Source organism: Aethalodelphis obliquidens, unplaced genomic scaffold (genome assembly GCF_003676395.1).
Source record: "Aethalodelphis obliquidens isolate GAN/ISIS:26980383/991018 unplaced genomic scaffold, ASM367639v1 scaffold7, whole genome shotgun sequence".
NCBI lineage: Eukaryota > Metazoa > Chordata > Mammalia > Artiodactyla > Delphinidae > Aethalodelphis > Aethalodelphis obliquidens.
In genome coordinates, this window is record NW_020837951.1 from 34,004,957 (window position 1) to 34,017,007 (window position 12,051).

The 12,051-nt window shown below is 47.0% G+C and overlaps 1 protein-coding gene across 1 annotated transcript in view; it reads right to left on the reverse strand.

Moving 5' to 3' along the window:
* Positions 1–8,802, reverse strand: part of TMOD1 (tropomodulin 1) — an 80,815-nt gene extending 72,013 nt beyond the window's left edge. Inside the window, exon 1 of the mRNA XM_027105424.1 lies at positions 8,729–8,802. The gene's annotated coding sequence lies outside the window, so the exon portion shown is untranslated. The remainder of the gene's footprint in view (positions 1–8,728) is intronic.
* Positions 8,803–12,051: the final 3,249 nt, after the last annotated feature.

Genomic DNA, 12,051 nt, shown 5'->3' on the forward strand with positions numbered 1-12,051 from the left:
AAAAGGGTACTAGCAAGCCAAATACTAATACCAAGGGGAGGGGCCATCAGAGTTCTGTCATTGAAGCATCATCTTATTGCACTCCACCCCCACCCCCCAAGACTGAAAGCTACTTGAAGGCAAGCATCCTTGTCTCCCATGGTCCCTGCTTCTCTCAGGTGCTGAAGTCAGTTTTGTTGAATAAGTGAATGAATGAATGCTTGGCATTATTACTGACTTTGACAGCCTTAAGACAAAAGCCTCGGTGGAATAAAAGCTGGCTTGTAGAAAAGCTTGTGAACTAACTCCTATTCTCACTCTCCGTTTCATACACATGAACTTTGTCACCTTGCCTCACAGCAGGGGTTAACATAGGCACAGGTTTATGAAGCACGTTTTTGTATCTTCTAAAAAGTCAATATGAAAAGTATCATGGGCAATACCAAAAGGCAAAAGGCAAGTTGGGGGGAAAATATTTGTCGCATGTTGAACAAAGGGCTAATTTTTTTTTAACAGAGTTCCTAAATTAAAAAAAAAAAAAAAAAGAAGAGTCCAGTGAAAATGTGGGAAGAGGAAAAGAACAGGCAATTCACATAAAAAGAAACATCAACAGCTAATAAGCCTATGAACAGAGAATGAAACCCACCCATAATAAAAGTAAATTGAGAAAGGAGACATCAGTTCTCCTCTATCAGATTAACAAAGATGAAAAAGTCTGAGAATCTCTGGTGTTGACAAGATGTGGAGGAGACCAACATTCTCACACAGAATAGAAGGACACATTGGTACACCCTCTCTTGAGGCAAGTTAAGTCATATCTATCCAAATGCACACACGCTTTGACATAGCAACTCCACTTCTAGGAATTTATCCTGCCAGTTTACTCACTGAATTGTACAAAGATATATGTACAAATCATCTGGTTATTATCTATCTCAGCAAAAAACTGGAAACCACATAAAAGTTCATCAATAGGGCACTGGGTAAATGAATTATAATGTAGACATACAATAGAATGCTATTAACACCATCCTTGAGGCTACCATTGCCTGTTATGTCAATGTACCTTCTAACAGCATGCATTATTCTGTACGTACCGCATACTAGCCACAGTGCTAAACTCTTTACATGGATAATTTCATGCAATCCTAATAACTCTGTGAAGTAGGTACTTTTTACTTCCCATTTTAGCTGAAGAAACTGAAATGCAGTAATCTGACTGTATCAGTTTTCTAGGGCTGCCATAACAAATTACCACAAAGTGGATGGCTTAAAACAGCAGAAATGTATCCTGTTGCAGTCGGAAGGCCAGAAATTGGAAATTAAGATGTGGGCAGGGTTGGTTCCCTTTGCAGGCTCTGAGGGAGACTCTGTACCTTGTTTCTCTGGCTTCTGGTGACTGCTGGCAATCCTTGGCATTCCCTGGCTTGTACCTACATCACTCCAATCTCTGCCTCTATTGTCACGTGGTCTTCTTTCCTGTGTATGTCCACTCCACTTCTCATAAGGACACCAGTCATTGGGTTTAGGGCCCACCCTAGCCCAGTATGACCTCAGCTTAACTAATTACTTCTGCAAAGGCCCTATTTCCAAAGAAGGTCACTTTCTGAGGTTCCGGGTGGACATGACTTTTCAGAGGATACTATTTAACCTACTACAGTGACCAAGGTAACAAAGCTAGTAAGTAGTAAAGCCGGGATTTGAATCCAGGGGGGCAATGTGTACTCATTACCACTGCTCCATGCTGCCTTCCCATAACAGCTCACACTTTTATAACACTAACAATGTCCCAGGCACTGACTTAAGCATTTTACATATAATAACTAATTTACTCCCCACAACAAGCCCACTTCATACATGTGCAAATAGAGATTCCCCACAATAACCCCATATTACAGATGGGGAAACTGAGGCACGGGGAGTTAAAAGTTACCTGAGTCTATGCAGCCCATAACTGACAGACCTTAGATTTGAACCCAGGGAGGTATGTTCTTAACCACTATGCAAAACTGCCTCCCAACACTCTGAGAATTAGGGCTAAGAAAACATTTCTTTCTCCTGAAGGACTGGTCTTTTTTAATCAGACATGATGTGGTCTCCAATTCATTGCTTCTCCCTTTCCCCTTCAGTTGTCATGATTCATCAGCTGATTTGAGTGTCCAAATAGAGTTGCCATCATTCAGCTAGGACACTGGCATATTTTCTCTCCTTAATCTGTGCTGGGCATTTTGAAAGGCCTTCAGAGAGACCCATGCACCCACGCAAATGACACGCAAACTGTTGTGTGCATGGATATATTCATTTTTCTGGAGCAAGAGTCCATGGTTCCCATCAGATTCTCAGAGCTTCATGATCCTAATTTTCAAGTTTTCTGCCCTCCCTCCCTCCTTCCTTTCTTTCTTTCTTTTTTCTGTTCTCACCAGTTATGTTGCCTATGCCGGTTTATTAAGCAATCTCATACCCTTTTAATGGTGTAAGTGGAATGTAGTATAAAACCCATAAACAAATGCGTGCAATGTTTCCATTCAGTCTGACTTTTTAAATCTTCCTGGGTTTGCGTGGAGGAAGTCCGCCTTCCTGACTCTCCTCTCTGTTGTCTTTTGAGTGCTTCTGAGGCGGGATCCGGTTCCTACCCCGGCACGGGCCAGGTGCTCACCCTGCGCTCATAGATAGCAAACTTGTAAGCAGTGTGCGCTGAAAAAGCCAATCGGACACAGAAGCTTGGAGCTCTGGCGCTCAGGGGGGGTTTCCAGGCTGACCAGGAACTGGGCAGTGTGACCTTAAAGCCTTGTCTGGGCCTAAATTTCTCCGGAAAGCAAGGGAGAAGCCAGGAAGGCAGAAGTAGGTGGAAAGAACCCGCAGCTGCAAGCCTGACCCTTCCCGCTGCCTGCCATCCCTGGAACTTCCTCCTTGCCAACATGCTGCAGCCACGTGCCCCCAAGCCCCGCCCCCAATCACCTGCCCCCTCACCAATCCCCGCCCCCTATGCATCCCATCACCTGGGCCTTCCCACGTGCCCACCACGCACCACACGTCCCGCCCCCATGACCCACACGCTCCACCGCGTTCTTCTAGCCCCTGCAGGGGCCCCATCATGCTCCTCACGCCCCGTACATTGCTCATAAAGACAAAAACGAAACAACCAAACAACAACAACAAAATCCCAGAAAGAGCCCTTGATTTTTGACTTTGAGTCAAGGCTTAAATGAATTCATTTGTAGATTTTAATAGAAATACTATCTTTTTTTTTTTTTTTTTTTTTTTTTTGGTTTGCGGGCCTCTCACTGCTGTGGCCTCTCCCGTTGCGGAGCACAGGCTCGGACACGCAGGCTCAGCGACCACGGCTCACGGGCCCAGCCGCTCCGCGGCATGTGGGATCTTCCCGGACCGGGGCACGAACCCGTGTCCCCTGCATCGGCAGGCGGACTCTCAACCACTGCGCCACCAGGGAAGCCCTAGAAATACTATCTTAATGCAAAGGCCAAGGGAAAACTTTGAGATAATCAGCACTCACCTTGATGGTCAAAGTCTGGTGGTCAGTGTATGCAGGAGAAGCCTCACATTATGATGTGTATCAGCGCTTATTAGGAATTATTAAGCCTATTATTTAATAAGCTTATTAGAAACAAGGAGCTTGTTAGAAATTCAGAGTCTCAGGTCCCCTCCTAGGCCTACTGAGCCGGCATCTGCATTAACAAGATCCTGAGTATCTCCAATGCTAGAGAAGCACTAGTGTAGAACACAAGGACTCTGATTTCTCAAGTTTACCAAACCCTGGAGAGCACTTGGGTTTTTCTGGAATACACATCCCAATTGGATGACCTGGAATAATTCCTACTGGGGTTCACTATGCTATCTATAAAAAGGGGTCATTATACCGGCCCTTCCTCCCTTACAGGATTACTGTGAGTTTCAGGTGAGATCATGGGTTCATTCTATGTATTGTGAGGGGGCTGAGGGGCTGCAGGGTTGGTGGGGAGCAGAACAGGTGTGGTTTCTGCCCTCACGGAGCTGACGGGGTGGTGGGATGGGAAAACATGTAGATAATGTTGTGTGATTGTCACGGTTACCTCAGGGCTTTCACTTGCTTAGTCTTTTACATATTCTTTCATTCAGTGATCAGTCACTAATTAAAACATAAAATCCTTGCACTCTGCCAAGCTGCTGAGCTCTGAGCTCGACACTGGGGAAGCAGAAATATCAGTAAATGAGCCATGAACTCTGTCCTCAAGGATCTATCAGTCTAGTCAGAGATAAGGATGTAAGCAGCTGATGACACTTAGAACAGACTATGGCTGGTTCTCTGAGGCCCATTCAGGGGGCTGTGGGAGCACAGGTGGGGCAATGAGGCACTTTGATTTAAAGGAGGATTACAAGTTTGCCAGGTTGAGAAGGAAGAGGACAGCATTCCAGGCAGAAGGAACAGCAGGGGCAAAGGCAGCAAGGCATGCAGTCACATATGCTTGCACCATGACCAGGTGTAGAGAACTGGGGGGCGTGTCAGGAGATGGTTTGGAGAAGTAGCTTGGGGCCACATCTTAGATGGTCCTCGTGTCGGATGCCAAGGAATCTGGTAGGAAATGGGGAATCCCAGAATGAAGAGGAATAACACTATCCGAGCTACGTTTCACAAAACTCTTTTAACAGCAGCATGAGAAGAAAAGACTGGGGTTAAAAAAGGAGAGAGAGAGAAAAGACGGGCGCAGAAAGACTCTTAAGAGGCTCTGCTAATAGCTCAGGGGGAGAGATGACAAAGTACTCGACTGGGGATAGACATGAATAGAAGGGATGTTAAGGAAGGTAGAATTGATAGGACTTTTGACCAAATGAATGGGGTGGTGAAAGGTATGGAGGTTTTTGGCTCAGAGCCTGGGTGGATGGTGTTACTGTTAACCAAGAAGGGGGGACCCTGGAGGGAGACTGGGTGGTGAGCCTGAGTTGGGCCTGTTGGGTGTGAAGTACCTTAGGGACACCCTCTTGGCTTTGTCCCCTAGGCTGGAGTCACGGATGCCTAGAGCTGAGGAGTGTGGTCCAGGCTGGACACAGGAGTTTGGGAGTTCTGAGTGTATAGGGAGTGGTGGGAGCCCTGGGAGTGGATGGGACTATAGGAGGGTGCGGGGTGAAAAGGAATATGGTTGAGAGTGGCACTAATATTTAAGGGCTGGGAAGAGATGAGTCCATGAAGGAGGTTGAGTGAGGCCAAGAGGATTTCTGCCTTATCACCCACCAGCATCATCTCCCAGGAACAGTCCTGGAGACACCTCCCTAGAAGCCCCGGAGTGAGCGGTGGCTGGGGCTGGGGATCTGAGAAGGAAGAACTGAAACAGAGACAGCACTTTCACAAATCTCTTTTTCTCCAAGAGAAAGGATGTAAGAAAAGGAGAAACAAAAGAAATGCTTGAGTTTGTTTCGTTTTTCAGATCAAAAACAGATCCAGCACCTCCTAACATCGAAGAAAACCTCCTAGACTGTCCTAGGTTGACTCCAGTGAGCTCATTCTTTCGTTATCGTTAAGAGCAAAGAAAGTCTGGTTTTATCATGATTAACCAAAGGAGGATTTTACAAAACAAAACAAGAGACAGGAAATGGTCCCCAAATTATGCCATCTGCTTCATGTTTTTTCATACAAACAAGCCTGTCGCTTTAAACTAATAATGGCTCCTAGCAGCCAAATAATTGATCTACTTGGTGTTTTGGCTTTAAGTGAAGAGTGAACTGGCCTCTTTAGAAATGTTGGCAGCCTGGCTGGTCCATTAGTAAGACAGAAAAATCAAAACACTGACTGGAAAAGGTCATTATGACTGGGCTCAGCAGGAGTCATCGATACATGACGTCATTTCAGAAACAAGCAAGCCAAGGTCGTGAGCCCCCTGGACAGAGTCAAACTACCCTTTGCGGCCCATCACCACCCTCCTTCACAGATACTGAAGTCTCCCAAGAGGACACCAGGGTCTGAGCCAGGACTGGCTTCATTTTACCCTTTCTTTGCTCAGCCTGAATCTAGAGGAATGTGATTTTAGAGCCTGTGGCATTCAGCAGGTCATTAAGGAAGGCCCTCAGTCCTCCCATGTGCATGTCCCTTAGATGCTCTTTTCACCTCTTCCCCTCTCCCAGGTCTGTCTCTGTCTCTTTTCACACTCCTCAGCCCAGAAACACCCACCTCCCCTTTCGGCCCTGTCTCCAGCTCCTACTACCTTCTCTCTTCCTTCCTTTCTCCTCCAAGCTTTTAGAAGAGCTGTGGGCTCTGTCTCCAAATCTTCGGCTCCCATTAGCTTCTTCTTCCTCTCGCTAGCATTAACATCATTGCAGGTACCAAGCACAGGACCAAGGGCTTTCCCTGCATCATCCCCCTTAATCCCAACAGCAACCCATCTGAAATGGATGCTATTATTATCCCCTTGTACAGAGGAGGAAACGGGCTCAGACAGGCTGGGTCACTGGCTTCAGTAAAGCAGTGGCAGATCCCATTTTTGAACCCTCTGCAATGCCCTGGCCAAAGTCACCCAATCATGGTGGCCCTTTCCCAGTCCTCTTCCCCTCTGTCTCTCTGCACCAGCTGGCACTGCCAATCTCTCTCCTCCCTTGGCTCTTGGGAACCAGTTTCTCCCGTTCTTTCCTTCCTCTTCATAGGGTGGGTTCCCCTGGATTTCATCCCTGGTGCTTCACTTTTCTCATGATAGAAAGTCTTCCAAGGGAAGCTCTGAGTCCTCTTAATTCCAGGTCCACTGGAAAGCATCTTGCCCACCCCCTCATTGCTCATGGTCACTCTAAGTGGGTGGCAGAGCTGGGGCTGGAGCCAGGTGTCCTAATCTCCAGGTCAGCCCATTACTCAGAGCTGCCACTACCTACTCTTAGTTTTTGTGTTTTTTTTGCTGAGCAGCAGGAAGCAGCCCAACCCTGGAGGAGGGAGAAACTGTGAGACCCTGATAAGGTGGGGCGGAGGCTATTTTTAGAGGACACTGGCTTTCTACTTAGGCTGGGAGGAACTTAAGCGCCAGGATCTTCTAAAACGTGGGTTTGCAAGACTGGCTCATTAAATAGAATTAACACATCTAAGTGACAGCACTCCTTGCTTTCACCCTCTGCCTGTTTGTTGTGTGGCTCGAATTGATGAGAACCTTACTATTTGTCTCCATTTCCTCTTAATTCAGTGAGGCTTTAAGATGGCTTTGGAAAAAATATATGATAGAAAGTAAGGTAGAAACAAAAATGAAACTTCAAGATGAGGGCGCTATTGTCTGAGCAAGGGGAAGTCCTGGACAGCAGCAGACCAAAGAACAGGGGGTGTTGAACAGATCCCCAAGACCTGCCTGAGCAGCAGGAAGTGTCAGGAAAGACATGAGAAAGGCTGGTGGAGACTGCCTGGCATGTCCAGCAGCGTGTGACCTTGAGCAGGGGGCTCTGCAGACCCTCGCCAGGAACAAAATGTTTGTCACCACTGGGTGAAAATGGGAATTTTTTGGGTTCCCCCACTGAGGGCCCAGAACCTGGATTAGGATCTGGTTTTGTGATTCTACAGGGAAAAGTTTAGGCCAGGTAATATGCAAGAGTTTGAGAGGGCCAAGGTCAAGGCTAGAAAAGATGGGGAGGGGGTGTGCCTGCAGAGCTCCGAGGCAGCATCACAGACACCAAATAGACGGGGAAACAGAAGCCAGGGAGCGACTGGACTGGAGCCTCTAGCCCTGCTCAGTTCATTGGGTCTAAAGCTGTTTGACTCACAAGCTTCTTTGCGAAGGTGATGGCTGCCACCCAGCACAGATGCCCATAATCACCGTGGAGCGCGCTTCCTGGGTGTGTACTGCCCAGGCTTTCCGAGGGTCCTACTGGGTCTTAGTATAAGATCCGAGTCAGAGGGACCGCCAAAGTCTCTGGTCTCCGCAGCCCTTCCGGATATGCGCGGCTGTGCCTCCAGCGTCTCAGGCCCAGAGCCGGTGAACAGGTGGGGGGAGCGCCGGCGGTCAAGAGCGCGCCCTACTGCTCTCACGGCCCTGGCCACGAGCTCTATCGCGGGAACCAAACCCCGCTCCTACAAATGGGGAAACCGAGACCCAGGGAAGGGAGGAGGCTTGTCAAGTTCACCCAGTGAGTTGGCGAGAGCCAGAGAACTCCTGCCTCCAGGCTCTTCCCCTCTTCTTTCCACCTCCGCGCGAAAGGCGCGTAACGGTGGTGCTTTAAACCTTGTCATCCCACGCAGTTTGGGAAAGTTTTCTTGCCGCAAACAGGCGAAGCGCGAACCCGGGTATCACGTTCACTTGTGCCAATGCGTCCCCACTCCCACCTCCACTCTCTCTGCAGCCGGCGGGGAGGCCGCGCCTGAGTGCAGCGCTCGGCGGCACCTGTACCCAACAGAGCGCCCGGGGCGCCTAGCCACTGCACGCTGGAGTCAAGCGCGCAGCGGGAACGCCGGCCCCGCCATGACCCCCGCTCTCAGCGCTGCTCCTCGAGAGCCCCCAGGTCCTTCTCCCTTTTACAGACGCGGCGTCGGGGTCCAGAGGGAAGGGCGCCCTGGCCGGGGCCACGCGCGCCGAGTGGCGCGGATGCGAGCGCCCGGTTCCGGACCCCGAGACCCAGGCTCCCCAGCCCCGGAGGCGACCCGAGGCGGCGGCTATTTATAGAGGGAGCCACGCTCAGTCCCTCTTGGCGGCGGCGGCGACAGCTGAATATTTTGCCCAGATATGGCTGGGGCCCCGGTGAGGGGGCAGGGAGCCCCGCGAGCGCGAGGGGGACCCCTGGCCGGTGGGACACTTACCGGTCAGTGGAGCCGCGGGGGCTGGCGCGGGCGCAGGCGGCGGCGGGACGAGCGCGGGCGGCCGGCGGGAGAGCGCGGGCGGCAGGCGGGTGAGGGGAGCGCGGGGCTGGAAGAGCTCCCGGGCGGCCGCGAGCGGGCGGGCGCTGTGGGCTCCGGGGGTGGGAGCCAGGGGCGGGCCCGGCTCTGCGCTGTCACCGCGCCTCGCCCCGCCCGCCCAGCTCGCCTTCCTTACCTCTCCCTCCACTCGGGGGCGCCGGGGCGCAGCGCGCAGTCTCCTGCCGGGGAGAGACGCCCACAAGGGGAAGCGCGGGGCAGGGACCCTGGCCGCCCCAAGCTTGGGTCCGCGGCCAAGTGGGTGCGCGTCGCCTCCTGTCTGCGTCTAGGTTTCCCCACTTGTACCAGGTAGAGTTATCTGGAAAAAGGTGGGAGGAGTTTTATTCCTGTGTGGTCTAAGATGTAAGAATCGGTAGGTCCTTGTGGAGCAAAGCCAGCCAAGCGGTTGCTGCACCTTTACCTCCTTTGATTGAAGCAACGACCCATCCGGTCTTATCAGCAGCCCAACTAGGTCCGGTTTGAGCCGAAGCTTTAGTCACGATCATTTTGTGAACATGCAGTTCCAACAGAGGCAAATGCATTCCCTCTATACTGGAAGAATAGAGTATCCAAAATACGACTTAAAATAACCAAAACAACCCCAAAAGCCCCACCTTTTTTTTCTTCCAGTCTTATTGAGATATGATTGACATACAGCACTGTATAAGTTTAAGGTGTACAGCATAATGATTTGACTTACATACATCATGAAGTGATTATCACAATAAGTTTAATGAACATCCATCATCTCACATAGATACAAAATTAAAGAAAAACAATTTTTCTTGTGATGAGAACTCAGCATTTACTCTCTTAAAAGACTTTCATATATAACATACAGCAGTGTTAATTATCTTTATCGTGTACGTTTTATCCCTAGCACTTATTTATCTTACAACTGGAAGTTTGTACTTTTTGACTGCCTTCATCCAATCCTCCCCCCAAACAACAATGTGATCTTCTTTTCTATGAGCTTGTTTGTTTTTGAAGTATAATTGACCTACAACATGTTAATTCCTTTTGCACAACATAGTGGTTAGATATTTCTATACATTGCAAACTGATCACCATAAGTCTAGTTACAATATGTTACCATACAAAAATATTACATAGTTATTGACTAAATTCTCCACACTGTACATTTCATACCCTTGACTTAGTTTGCAACTGGAAGTTTGTACTCTTAATCTCCCTCATCTATTTCTTTCCTCGCTCCAACCCCTTCCTCTCTGGCAACTACCTGTTTGTTCTATGTCTATAACTCCATTCCTGTTTTATGTTTGTTCATTTGTTTTGCTTTTTTAGATTCCACATATAAGTGAAATCATACAGTATTTGTCTTTCTCTATCTGACTTATTTCGCTTAGCATAATACCCTCTAAATCCATCCATGTTGTCGCAAATGGCAAGATTTCATTCTTCTTTGTGGCCGAGTATATTCCATTGTGTTTATGTACATCTTCTTTATCCATTGTCTGTTGATGGGCACTTAGGTTGCTTCCATATCTTGGCTATTGTAAATAATGCTGCAATGAACATAAGGGTGCATATGTCTTTTCAAATTAGTGTTTTTGTTTTCTTTGGCTAAATACCCAGGAGTGGAATTGCTGGATAGTATGTTAGTTCTATTTTTAATTTTTTTGAGGAATCTCCATAGTGTTTTCCATAGTGGCTGCACCAACTTACGTTGTTACTAACGCTGTACTAGGGTTCCCTTTTCTCCACTTCCTCACCAACACTTATTTCTTGTCTTTTTGATGATGGCCATTCTGACAGGGGTAAGGTGATATCTCATTGCGGTTTTGATTTGCATTTCCCTGATTAGTGATGTTGAGCATCTTTTCATATGCCTATTGGCCATCTGTATGTCTTCCTTATACAGATGGGGAAATATATCTATTCAGATCTTCTGCCCTTTTTTTAATCATTTTTTTAAAATGTTGAGTTGTATGAGTTCTTTGTATATTTTGGATATTAATGCCTAACTGGATATATCATTTGCAAATATCTTCTCCCATTCTGTAGGTGGCCTTTTTGTTTTGTTGATAAGTTTCCTTCACTGTGCAAATCTTTTTAGTTTGATGTAGTACCATTTGTTTATTTTTGCTTTTGTTTCCAAAAGCCCCACTTTCTTAAAAGGCTAATATGTTTTCCAGAACAAACCACTTAAACCCAAACAGAAACTTTTAAGTGTTTTAATTTTAAAAATGGCTCATAAAAAGGAATTTGTGTGGACAGAAAATAAGGTGTCTTTGGATTATTATAGGATAGTTTCTGGTGGGATAGACCCTATTAATATAAACTTTTTAATATTGGTGTACAGATTACTAATGAGAAACACCTTTTTAAAATCTTGTTTCCATGCAAATGTACTCCTACATTACAAAACCCTCATGGGTATATGAGAATATTCCTCTCAAGGGGCATGTGCAAATGCAATGATTTAATATTTCAGATTTAAAATTTTAAACCCTTTTGTTGTGGAATCAAACATTTAAGAAAAGGGCATACAACATAACTGTGCAGGTTTAATAATTTTTATCATGAGAACACCTGCTGCAACCACCAAGTTAAGAAACAACACTGCCAGCAGCCCAGAAGCTAACCTGTGCCCTTCCGGGTCGTCACAACTCCCTCCTGAAGTTGACCACTTTCATGACTCTTTCGGTAATCACTTCCTTGCTTGACTCTTTCCTCCATAGTTTATTTTCATTTGCGAAACTCTGTGTTGTGAGATTAATCCGTGTTGGCTCACGTGACTGTAGTTTGTTTACTCTCATTGCTGTAGAGGTTTCCATTGCATGAATATATCACAGTTTTTAGAAACATACATTTTACTATTAATGGACATGTAGGTTGTTTCTGGGTTTTAGCTATTACAAATAGTGCTGCTGTGAACATTCTTTACCAGTATCCTCCTGCACAAGCGCACACATCTTCAACACACTTGGAATTAACAAAAATGGAAACATTTTCACCATTCTGGCATATGAGCAGTATCTCATTGAGTTTTGAATTTGCATTTCCCTGTGTCCTAATGGGTTGAGCACCTTTTCATGTTGACTGGCCAGTTGGATTTCCTCTTCTGTAAAGTGTTTGTCCAAACGTATTGCCCATTTTGCTTCTGGATACTCTTTTATTGAATATATGTAATCTATTATTTTCTCTCTGTATATATATATGTGTGTGTGTGTGTGTGTGTGTGTGTGTGTGTGTGTGTGTGTGTGTGT